Below are 13,273 nucleotides of genomic sequence, written 5' to 3'. Positions count from 1 at the left end.
CATGGACAATGCCATTTAAAGATCTCTACACTGCAAAGCCCAGCAACCCCCTCATCAGAGATTTGAATGGGCAAGCATTTTGAGGGCTTCTGATTCAAAAAAAAAAAAAAAAAAAAAAAAAACCAGACCATTCAAAATCTGTGATAGTCCATCACAAGCCAGATGAATTTCTGCCATTTCCACAGAAAGAAACATGAAAAGAAAGGTCATAGAGTTGGAAGAGGAGAGAACATGACACATGATACTTCCACTTGCTTAAAGGCATCATTATGTAAGATATCTGCAGTGCTGTGCTGGTCAGCACTAGATCGGGTGAGTCTCTTAGTAAGTTCCATTGTGAGTCTCTTAATAAAGCTATACTTATTCAAAAATCTCTCAAGTTCGTGGTTTAAGTAGTCTTTTCAAAATCATATGTTAGGGGAATCTGTGTCTCTTCTCTCATCTTTCTCTTCCATTCTATCCCATTCCACTACTGTACACTCTATGATCCCTCTCTTCTCTCCCCCATTCCCTGTTCCCTCACTTCTCTTTTCTCTTAGCTGTTCTAGCTCTCTGTGTATATTTGCAAAGCCTGCATGATTGAAAGTGTGTTATCACTTCCCGTCTTCCTCAGGACTTAAGACAGCATGTCCCCCAACGTGTGCATAGCTCAGCCATATTCACAGCGATCCCAGCCTTGCCCTCATCCTGCTGCCTCTTTTAACAGAAAATCATCACGCCCACAACTCAGTGTTCCACTCAGAGAGGTGTCTAGTCTGTGCTGGCTAATTTAATCCTTCACATTTTCTAAAATTTTTAAATAGAAGACATTTTTATTCTGAATTATTCTCACAACTCTTGCTTATCCTTTTACACTTGACAAAGCACTCACACTCTTTACATTAGTTAGGAGACTATTTATCAGACCCAGTACAAGAAAAAAAAAGATCTAATTTCATCCTTGGCAAATGTGAGAGTCCTATGTCTTCCTAGAAACGTTCTGCAAAATTCTGTGGTCCAATCCTTGAAATGGTTTTGGTTTCTGCATTTACCTTTCTTCCTTTGTTTCCTCAAGATTTCTTTCTTTCATCCTTTCTACCCTCCTAAAACACATCTGCTCTCACGTGCACACACAACCAAGAGGAACTAACAGGATATTAACAAGTAAATGTAAAAATATGTACCTTTGCTTGCCATGTTTTTTCTTCAGCTCTTCTCAGTGCTGCCTTATTTGTATCTTTCAAGTATCAACTCAATTGTCTCTTCCACAGAACCTTGCCTGAGCACACTAAGTGGAGTTCATCTCCTGCTTCCACCCTGCCACTGTCACTTCCCATCATATACATTTGGTGGCTTTTATCAGTATACAAAATTATCCTACTCATATATTTGTGTGCACGTATATATATAAACATCTGTATATGTGCATATATGCATATGTGTGTATATATACTGTAGGAAATAAGAATAAATAAAAGGTTTCTCTTCAAAGCTTTCCTCCTAGTTTATTGAGAATAAATAACAGTTTCTTCAAAGGTTAATTTACTTTAAAGCTTTTGCTAATAATCTTAAAGTAGCTGTTGGTCATAATAAAGAAATAAGTGCATCCCGTGTTCTTAGTTCTTACGCTTTAACCTAGATTATTTACCCTGACATGCCTGGACAAGCCCAGGCAAGTCTTAGGTCATCGCTTATCCCCCTTTCTTATTTGGAAATGTTATGGCTTCTCTAAGCATTCCTCAAGTTACTTCCTCTTTTCCTTTGTTCTCCTCTACCCTTACCGCTTTAGAAAATTTCCAAGTTTTTAGCCTGTCGGGTCAAGCACAGAATGTGAGGTCCCGTTCCAGCCAATGAAACCTGGACACAGCAAAAGGGTGATTACATCAGGTTATGAAAATTATAAACGTCCCTGTCTCCTTCGTTCAGGTGTGCTCTCATGGCCAGCCTGCCGGCGAGATGCATCCTTCCTTCAGGAAGTGAACTAGCCTTGCTGGGTGATCCATTGTCTCGGTGTGGATTGTTCCTGATGCTATAAACCAGTTTCTAATATATACACATTTGTGTATGTGTATATATGTGGGTGCATATACACATATATGTGTGTGCAGCATTCCCAGGAAGTAGTCCCCAAGTTTACTGTGAATCCCAACAAAAACAGGAGACTTCAGAGTAGCCAGACCCTGTACCTTGAACCAGCTAGCCCACACCAGAGTCCTGCAGCCGTGACAACTTGTTGCACTTTCCATTTCCATCTTGAAGGCTTTAGTCTCATATCGTCTTAATAATCATTATACTTTACACTTACACACTCCTCTAGACTCTTGTAGAACCTGTCTTTGGTCTCACAAATGTCCTCTGGACCCGATACTCAGTACTGTTATCTATGATACTGAAATCAGCCCTCTTCTTCCACTGCAATCTCTGTTAAGTCTTACTAGATACTGTAGGAGAAACTTCCGCCTAGTGGGTATCAGTCCTTCTGTTCTACCCCATCACTATCTTATGCAGCCTTCTTTAAAGAAAAGTTTTAAGCCTACAGAAAAATTGAGTAGCAAGTATAGGGAGTTCCCATATCCCTCCCTCACCCCCAACTCCCAGACAGTTTTCCTTCTCATTAACATCTTGCATTACTACGGTACACTCCTTACTGTCAGTGAACCTGCATTACACCTCATTACCTGCCAAGTCCGTAGTTTAAATTAGGGTTCACCTTTGGTGGTGTACATTCTGTGGTTGTGTGTAAATATATAATGACATGCATCCACCATTAGAGTATAATGCACATTTGTTTCACTGCCCTAAAAATCCCCTGTTCTCCACCGATTCATCCTGTCCTCCCTCCCCTTGAACCTCCACCAACCTCTGGTGTTTTTACTGTCACTATAGTTTTGCCTTTCCAAAATATCATATAGTTGGAATTATACAATAGGTAGCCTTTTCAAATTTACTTCTTTCATTTAGCAATACATACTTAAGCTTCCTCCATACCTTTTCATAGCTTGATAGCTGATCTCTAATTATCACTGAATAATATTCCATAGTTTGGATGTACCACAGTTTGTTTCTCCAGTCACCTATTGAAGGACAACTGTAAACATTCTAGTTCAGGTATCTGCGTGGACCTAAATTTTGAACTCCTTTGGGTAAATACCAAAGAGCATGATTGCTGGATCATAGGGTAAAAACATCTTTAGTTCTGTAAGAAACTGCCACACTGTCTTCCAAAGTGGCTGCACCATTTTTCACTCCCAGCAGCGCTGAGTTCCTGTTTCTCCACATCCTTGCCAACATGCAGCGTTGTCAGTGTTTTGGATTATAGTCATTCTAATAGGGGGACAGTGGTGTCTCATTGTCGGTTTCATGCAGGCTTTTTCTTATTGGTGTTTTCCTCTTTTAAAAAGAAACTGGACAACTCAGTGTTTTACCAGGCAAGCTATGACCTAATCAGGAGCTAACTATTAAAAGTTTTTCCTTAAGAGTTAGCCAAAGTTTTTTTCCCTATAACTTCTACATACTAATGCTAGTCAAACCTTTGAGACCATGAATCTCCAGACAAATATCTTTTCTTCATGATTGCACTTCCACTATTTTTTTTTAAAAAAAACTATATTTTCCCTGAGTTTTATCATAGAAAAGTACTCATTTAACAGCATAGATTTAAAAACTTTTGACATTGTCTAACTACATTCCAATTTGTCTATATACCTCTGAAAATGTGGAACCCATAATTGTCCATAAACTGTATGTAAATTGTACATAAACAGATGGGGTCTGACCAATACCAGGGATAGGTCTTCAACTTCCTCCTTCCCTTCTCCAAATAAGTCTAAGATTTCATCGACCTGTGTGGCTACCCTATCACAGACGACCTTTTCTGAGAATCTGCTACATTCAGTTGCTAAGCAGGAAGATTTTTTGCTTTTGAGGTAGGACTTTACCTGTATCCCTATTAAATTTCATCTTGTTAGAGGAAGCTTGTCAAAATGTTTTCAGATTTTGATTCTGTCATCTAATATATTTGCTATCCATTCCAGCCTCAGGTCATTTGCAAATCTGATAAGCATACATTCTATGTGTTCATATACTTCATTGATACATGAATATAACAAGATATGGCTAAAAGCAGAGCTCAGCAGTCCACTGTTAGAATCACCTTCAGGCTGGCATTTTCGCATTAATCAGCATCCATTGAGCAACTCTGTATAAGGCACCATGCTAGGCATTGCAAGGGATGTAAAGCGGCCCAGTTTACTCCTTCCTAATAAGGATGTTTCAAAGAATTCTTGGTAAAGAGAAGACATGATGAAAGAAGTGTTTCTGGAAGATCAGTCTGACTGTGTTGTCCACCAGGAATTGAGGTACACTAGAAATAAGAACTTAATACTTTCTTATAATATTGCAAATGGGAAAAAGAACAGTCTGAACTACAATAGTTATTTGAGGAGACAAATTATTATTCACTCATGAGATCACAGCAATTTGTTGTACATCTTTCTATAAAAATGAAGCAACCTCCCTAAATTTTCAGATGAGAGTAGGATTTACTTTTATTCATCTCAACAAGCAATAGATAATATGCACCCTCTGTGCCAAACACTGGGCTAAATGATGAGTAAACCAAGATACAAATAAAATTTTCTTCTTACCTTCTCCATTCACTCAAAAGTCAGATACATATACAGCTTAAATACAACAACCATAATACATGTGCTATATTATTATATGATAATAATGTAACAGCAGTCAAGGAATACTTCCCTGAAAAAAAAAATGACTATTGGATCAGAAATCAGGAGAGTAAGATGTTATTTAATGAAATTCACATCTTTCATGAGGTGGGATATTACAATCAAGCATGATTCAGTAGATCTATGACATCTGTACACTGTCTCAAATTCCAGAGTGAAAAAACTCAAGCAGACATGTTGGTCAAGTTGCTTTCCTATTAAGTATAAGGATTTCTTGTCCTTCAAGTTGACCAATGCTTAAAAACTTCAAGGAAAAGACAGAATCAATTTCACTCACAACAAAATAAAAAGATGAGTTACTAGCATTCTTAGGAGGAATTAAACATGAAAATGATAAATGTTTGGCTAAAAATAGGAACCTAAATGGAAATGAAGGAGTACTCCTTTTTTTCTGGGTTATGTGCCCTTCTTGGAATCTTGTCTTTTTAATGCCTTGCCCTAGGCTGATTTGTCTGGAGCAAAGTTCACTTAGGGTATGCACAAAAGAACAAAGGATGTGATCACCAAGCAGGAAGCTTCTGAATACATTCTCTCTGTCTATAAAGTCCAAAGGCTCTGGAATGTCTCTCAAAGCAAGTTGTAACTTTCACTTCCTGTGGTGTGCACTCAAGAAATAAGAAGAAAGACAAGAGAAGGTGAGTCTTGCAACCCAGCAGTAAACCAGTAACTCAGAATTGCAAGCTAGCAAATAATGCATGCCATCGAGTCACTGAGGATTCAGAGACAAGTTCGTTATTGCCCTCACCATTCACAGACCATTCACTGCTTATCGGCAGCTCCTCTCTTCTCATGTTGCCTTTCTAAAACTGCTTGGCAGAACTTCTCCAGATATAAGCACATCATCAGTCCGTAAACCAGAGTGCCAGAGTGCTTTTCCCACTGTTACCGGAACTAGCCCAGGATATTTGAACAAAGCTTGAGGAAATTGGTCCTAATTTTTTTTTAAGCATTTGACTCTTTTTCTTTAGTTTTGCCATGTTGCCATTCATCTCAGGCAGCCACTTTGAAATTCAGTGTGATGTTTCTTACTTTAATGAACTAATTTGATAAGCATCATTAAGACCAAAAAAAATTAATACAATCCAATCAAATAATTCTATAGATAGCTATTAAATGTCAAAACATTGCTAAATAGTTTAATGCAATGGAGGAAAATAATACAAGAAACATACATTAATCTCCGAGACTCTTATTGGATTTTTTCTGAAGTAATACACAATTGTAGAATCTTTGAAGAAATATGTAATATCTATCCCCAATTCTATTGTTTCCTCTACACATAACTAATCAATACTAATTTCCTTTTAACCGGATCCTGTGTCTTCTACACAATTCACAGTTAATTTGAACAGTGTTTTCCTAGTCCATCTTTCCCCACTGAGCGCTAGTCAAGAAACATTTTTTGAGAGCCTTCTATGGAGCCAGATAGCTATTAAATGTCTGTTCTCTTAGGCCTTGAGAATAGCAAGACAAATTATCCTCAGCAAACTAATGCAGGAGCAGAAAACCAAACGCCACGTGCTCTCACTTATAAGTGGGAGCTGAACGATGAGAACACATGGACACAGGGAGGGAACAACATGCACTGGGGCCTGTTGGGGGATGACATAGGGGGAGAGAGAACACCAGGATAAGTAGTTAGTGGGTGATAGGTTGATCTGTGCAGCAAACCACCACGGCACATGTTTACTATGTAACAAACCCACACATCCTGCACGTGTACCCCAAGAGCTAAAAAAATAAAATAAAAATAACAGAAGAATACCAAGACAAAAGTCAAAATTCCTTTTGCTAAAGAACTCACTGTTTTGTCAGAAAAGTAAACGTGTAGAAAGATAGCAACTCTTCAATATGACTCATACAAAATAAAATGTTGGAATAATACAAAGAATAATTACCTATGTATGGTAATCAAAGCAAAAGAATCATATAATTTATACAGATCTATTATGAAAATTCTGAACTCCAACCTGACCATTCCTGGGCACGATGCACTATCCCTTCTTTGAAGAGTAGTAGCTCCAGCTCAATCTGGTTCATACACTTCCTGGATGACATGCCAATAAAAAAAAAATGGTAGGGGATTCTAATTTGATTCTGGTTCAGCTGCCTGGATTCTCCTCTTAGACTGACATGGCCTTAGACCGTAAGGACAATGAACATTCTGGTCTAACGATTTTAGACTAGGAGGCTAGTTCCCCTAAAATGTCTCAGCGAGTCAAAGTTGGTATACTTTGGATCTTTATAAGTTTTATAACAATGTTCTCTCCTAATATCTCACATTTCTGGATTAAATGTCTGAACATAACGAGGCAAGGTTTGGAAAATGGTCATTATTACTTGAAGAAGAAGACAAGACAATTTGTGACACTGGAGGAACAGCAACAACCCACAAAATGAGAAAGGGAACATCCTATATCCTGGAATGTTCAGAGGAAAGAGAAGCTCCCCACTTGTGCCTTCCTGGCATGTGTGGGTGGGGAAGAAGCCCCAGTGAAGTTCTCCCAAACTGTTGACAGTATGTTAAATTTCACTGGCTGACAAGGTCTACCATGCCCCGCTAGATAGCTCTGAATACAGTTTGCTCACCATTTTTCTCACTGAGACATCCATCAGAAAGAGCAAGGAAGGCCCCAGCTCCTGTACCTTCCATGCAAAACATACATCGATACCTCTTGATGTCCCCCAGCCAGTTTCAGTCATGCTATAGGGCACACCAATGCCACCTGGCTACGTGTAAAAAAACAGAAAAGATTGAACGGACTGTCCTAGGTCATTCCTTCCAAACACTCAATTATTCAGACTGAACTGGGAACCCAAAGGCTTATCAGTGAGCCAGAAGGCAACACTGGAAGCACTGTCAACCTGTCTCTAACATAGGTGCCACTTGGTGGGGCTTCAACAAATAGGAATAGCGCTTCCTTTCCAAAGACCCTATGTGTGCCCCCAGAATCATATTTCTTGTAACTGACTCTTGGTGGAAGATAATTAGCTCAATTTGAACTTGTTGAGGTTTGGGAGTCTGTGAAGCAACTGCGTGGAGAGATCTAAAAGCTTCTTAATCTAAAAGCAAAAAGAATGCAGCCTATGTCAGACTTTTTCACTCTGTCTCCCTTCTGCGTACTGTGCTCATCCTCTCTGAAAAAAAGTATTTTCTTCATTGAATTTCTATAATTAGTTCCTTTCATAACTCATTTTCATCTCTCCATTATTTGTAAAATATCCGTCAGATGATTACTCACACACGTGTGCACACTCACACCTATGTGCAAAAATGTAGATATATTTGACTGAGTAATTCAAACCCTTGCTGCTCAAGGTGTAGTCCACGGACTGCAGCGTTCATGTCACTTGGGACTGGGGTAGAACTGCAGAATCTCAGGCCCCACTCCAGGCCTTTGAAATAAGAATCTGGGCCTTAACGAATTCCCCCAAAGATTTGTATGCACATTGATGTTTCAGAAGCATTGTTCTAGATTATCTATTATTGTTAATCAAATATAGGCACATAGAGGGGGCAAATACGTATCAAAATAAATGTGTCTAGCTTACATGCATGTAATAGATTGCTCTTTCTAATACTTCTCTAAAATATAATCATCTAACTCAAATAAAAGGAGAGGTGTCTGGTAAAGCTGAGGAGGAAATATTGCTGTGCACATGGTTAATGCCAGCCATGTGTTTAGCAAGTGGTGGCTAAAGAGATGACTTGTAAAGTTCCTACTCAATAGTTACGTAAGTGATAATGTAATAAAGAGCTTTGGACTGAAAGTCACGAGATGTGGCTTGAAGTCAGGCATTAGTCTGCTATGAAATCTGGGGACTTTCAGGCAACATTTCCGATCCAGCTTCCTTCTCTGTACAACACAGAGCTTTCTGTCCTTACTCCACAGTGTTGGTGTCAGAATCGAATACAATATTACATAGTATAGGAGTTGTGAATTATAAGGAAAAGTGAGTTGATATTGTTTTAGGCTAGCTTCTACATATGTAATTATACAGAGACATGTACTCTTGTATATTCATCCACCAGAATTCTCAACATAAGTCATGCCTATTTTTAAATTCTGTATTTCTGAATCTAATGATATTCACTGTAGAGACTCATATGTTACAAATTCATTTCAGATAAAAGGAAAATATAAAGATTAAAAATATTTACTCACTGCCCACTACAAAAATGCCTTGACCTAACTTCTTTACATACACAAGTTTATTTAGTTCCCTAAAGTAAACCTATGGGACAGAAACTATTGTTATCAGGCCAATTTAACAGATAGGGAGACTGAGGAGATCCTTGAAGAGACATTTCAATATCTGCTCCTCTGTGGCTTTTCGACCTCAGAGGCCTCAGAGCCTGGTATCATGTGGACTGGATATGCAGGTGATGCTTTTGCAGAGAGTACTTGGGTGACGCTGTGGAGTCTTCAAAAAGCCCGACCTCTCTGGATTACAAATTTACAGGAGGATGAAACAGAAGAAATGGAAGGCCCACAATCACCTGGGCAGCTCTTAAACCCTGCTCTAGCCCACTCGATCTCTGTGGCATCGTGTGGTAATATTTTTAGTTGTGGTGCAGAAGATGGTTAGGTTCGAATCTTTCAGGTGATGGGAGTTAAGTGTGAACAGGAACTGGGATTTAAGGGCCACACTTTAGGGGTTTCCCAGGTCTGCTTTCTGCCAGAATCCTATTTGCTACTTACTGGAGGGAATGATGGGAAGATAATGTTGTGGGATGCAAGCAGTGAAATTGAGAAAAAACGGAAGAGTCCTACAAAACGTACCCACAGGAAGAAACCTAAAAAAGGAGCTTGCACCAAGCAGGGTGGAAATACTAATGCTTCAGTAACAGATGAGGAAGAACATGACAAAATTTTACCAAAGCTAAACATTGAACATGGAGAAAAAGTGAACTGGCTCTTGGGTACAAACATAAAGGGACACCAAAATATATTAATAGCTGATCAAACTAGTTGTATATCTGTATATCCCTTAAATGAATTTTAAATCCAATAAAAACATTGGAAGAACTGTGGCAAAACTGTTTTAAAAAAAGTTTCAATAACTTGTCTGAAATCACATAACTATTAAGTGACATAGCCAAGACGTGGTAGAGCATTCTGGTCCCAGAACCCATGCTCCTACCTACCTACAGTGGTATCCAAGCTCACCACTCATTTATTCCTGCATTCAACAAATCTTTATTAAGCACCCACCATCTGTCAGGCCCTGTTCAAGGTGCTGAAAATACAGAGATGAACAAAATGTACATTCATGTCCTTGTGGAACTTACATTCTGGTGGTAGGAAACAATGAAAAAGTGACCAAATAATATATAATTATAAATCAGATAAAATTCTATGAAGTAAAGGAATGGAATGCAGTGAGAAAGGAAAATAGAAAAGGGTAGAGCTTATATTAGACTTGGAAGGACTCTCTAATGAGGTAACTTTAAATTGAGATGGAAAAGTGCTTTCTAATGATTAAAAAAAGAAAAACCATAAATGCATGCATAAGCATTGCCACAGTAAACATAATAACCTGCTTATTATTGATAGCATTTGACAATTCAGAGGATGCAAAATTAGGTCAAAAACTATTATTGACCCACTACATGTAAGGAATCCATGTCGGAAATCACACCATAACCTATTTTCCCTATCTTTCTCTTCCTCCTTTGCTGCAAAAACCAAATATGCAAAAAGGCATTTATTTACCCATATTGTCTTTCTAATCTTCCAGGGAAGGCATAGGCCTACTGACTCTCCTGCCCTCCAGGTAGAATATACATTGTTCTGTAAATACATGTACACTATTGTCTTGCAAGAACAGACAGGAAACCATATGAAGCCACTTCCTACCAAAGAATATTTGTCTCCTTCACAATCATAAAGACTTTGATTTGTACATACGTAAAAGAGAACCACCCATATTTTTTGATGTGAGCAATTTATGGAACTCATTTATTTTGAAATTAAAAAGGGAAAAAGATAAACATGGTTGATGACTTTTGTCCATAGAAGAGAAAAAAGGTAAAGTCTTTGATGACTCTTAGTTTAGCTTAGAGATCTTAAAGAGAAAAATACACACCAACATACACACACAGAGGAGACAAATACACACAGACACAGATACACTTGCACGTGTGCATGCTTAAACATACAAGTGTGTATATATTACACACATGTATTATGTGTATATACATTGCTTTATATTCCTCTTCTTTCTGTAATTATATAAATTCTGAAGTGAACCCATGGAAAAGATGGTGATATGGAGAAGCTTGGCTTATTTATTCTTTTATTTACCTGTGGAAAAAAAAGTTTCCCACTACATAAGTGGACTTGAGAGAGTATTGTCGCCTTTAAAGGTGGTAACATTGTTCTCATGGGGAGGTTCAATGTGACATCACACTGAAGGCAAAGTGGGTCGCTTGGAAAACTGGTTTGAAGCAACAATCATATTTATACATCAAATATAAAATGCATGTACATAAAATATAGAATTATGTAAACATGCTTATATGTTCATATCTATGTATTGTATGTATACATACATATGCATGTACATATATAAATATATGAAATGTTTTATATGACTTCAAGTTTTATTTTAGATTAAGGGGTAAACATGCAGATTTGTGAAATGGGTATATTGCATGATGCTGAGGTTTGGGGTACAAATGAACTCTTCACCCAGGTGGTGAGCACAGCACCCAACAGGTGCTTTTTCAGCCCATGCCCTCTCTCCCCTCCCTGTATACGTGAACTTTAAAGACACAGGGCTATGTCCCTTTTCCAGTGGAATGTCATCCAGTCATCACCCAGACTAGCCTTAACCTTATGAATTGATAGTTTCTATTTCGAACTCTAATTTTGAAGGGAGAATTTTTGGATTCATAGACTACATTTTTTTCGAGTAGTTGAGAGGAGTCAAAACATGCTATCCCAAAATATGGCACCTTGGCATTTGAGAAAACAGCAGAAGCAGGAAATTCTCTCTGGCCTTTTCCTTCCCTCCCTCTCTGAAGCAGGCCATAAAGGCAATATTTGACCTTCCTCTAAGTAGGTGACAGACCCTCATTCAAGAGGTGCCCACTGTATACTAGAGGAAAGGAATGTCACATGAGGACACAGGGAAAAATCTGAATAAACAGGCCTTGCTAAATTCACCCCAGTTTATGACCATTCTAACATACTCATTTGTCCTCTGATCATACTTCTGCATGGCTGTCCATAAAAATATACACTTTCCCTAGTTGTTTCGTGAGGTTTTCAATTCTGAAGGCTTCTGTGTCACATAGAACTTATATTAAATACATTTGTATGCCTTTCTCTTATAAATCTGTCTGTTGTTATAGAGATCTCAACCAAGAACCCAATAATGGGTAAGAGAAGAAGTCTTTTCTCCCCTACACAGTTTTAAGTTTACAGAAAAATTGAACAGAAAAAAAGAGTTCTCGTATATTTTCCCCCCCCTTCACACACACAGTTGCTCCATTATTAACATCTCATTAGTGTAGTACATTTGCTATAATTTATGAGCCAATATTGATACATTATTATTAACTAAAGTCCGTAGGATTCAGGTTTTATCAAATGTATAATGCAATAGTCCACCATGCCAGTATCAAACAGACTAGTTACACTGTCCTAAAATTCATCTGTGCTTCATTGATTCCCCCCTCCTCCTCAGCCATCCCACCCCTGTCCCTGGAAACTACTGGTCTTACTCTGTCTCTGTTGTGATGCCTTTCTCGGGATGTCAAATAGGAGAAATCATAGAGTATACAGTCTTTTGAGACTGACTTCTTTCACTTAACATTCATTGAAATTCTCTATGTCTCTTCATAGCTTCATAGCTCATTTCTTATCACTGAATAATATTTCATTGTATGGACATACCAAGTTTATGACCCTCTTCACCTATTGAAGAACATCTTATCTCCTTAAAGGTTTTGGACATTATCAATAAAGCTTCAGAAGAGAAAAATTTTAAAAATATATCTCTCCCTCTTCTTTTCTAAGGATCCTAATTTCTAGAAAAGTCAACCTACAAGAAATCCCTGTAGAGTTGCGCTGTTGCTCATGTGTTTTAAACCATGGCAAGAAAAAAAAATGGAAAATTTTAGCAGTGACCTTACCTTCACAGAACACACACAGAAAAGTATGTTAATGTTCAGCTGACAGTGAGGAACTTGAGTATACACTCAATTATTTCGATCTAAATGTTATTAGATTGCCTAAGCAACTTGTATTTTCTTTCTTCTCAGGAAATGTATAATGCTGTTCCATAACCTGAAAAATACTATGAATATCATATACATATGTGCTCATATGTCATAAATGCATATACAATGATTCTGTTTGTAGAGGGGAAAGGTATTTTTCTCTAAAGAAAAATCTACCTATTTGTAAAAATAAAATTTAATAAAACATGTTTGAATTATCACACCCAACTTACCAGTTTCCACAAATTAATTTTATCAATGTCTAGGACTGCAATTCTACATAATTAGAATAATTCTACATAATTAGAATTTCATT

General features: G+C 37.8%; 1 pseudogene; it reads left to right on the top strand.

Moving 5' to 3' along the window:
• The first annotated feature begins 231 nt into the window (after positions 1-231).
• On the top strand, positions 232-9,767 carry LOC101033311 (WD repeat-containing protein 53 pseudogene; annotated as a pseudogene).
• Positions 9,768-13,273: the final 3,506 nt, after the last annotated feature.

Source organism: Saimiri boliviensis, chromosome 1 (assembly GCF_048565385.1).
Source record: "Saimiri boliviensis isolate mSaiBol1 chromosome 1, mSaiBol1.pri, whole genome shotgun sequence".
Lineage (NCBI taxonomy): Eukaryota > Metazoa > Chordata > Mammalia > Primates > Cebidae > Saimiri > Saimiri boliviensis.
Note: the sequence above shows the minus strand (reverse complement) of the source record. Positions and strands in the feature narration are given on the sequence as shown.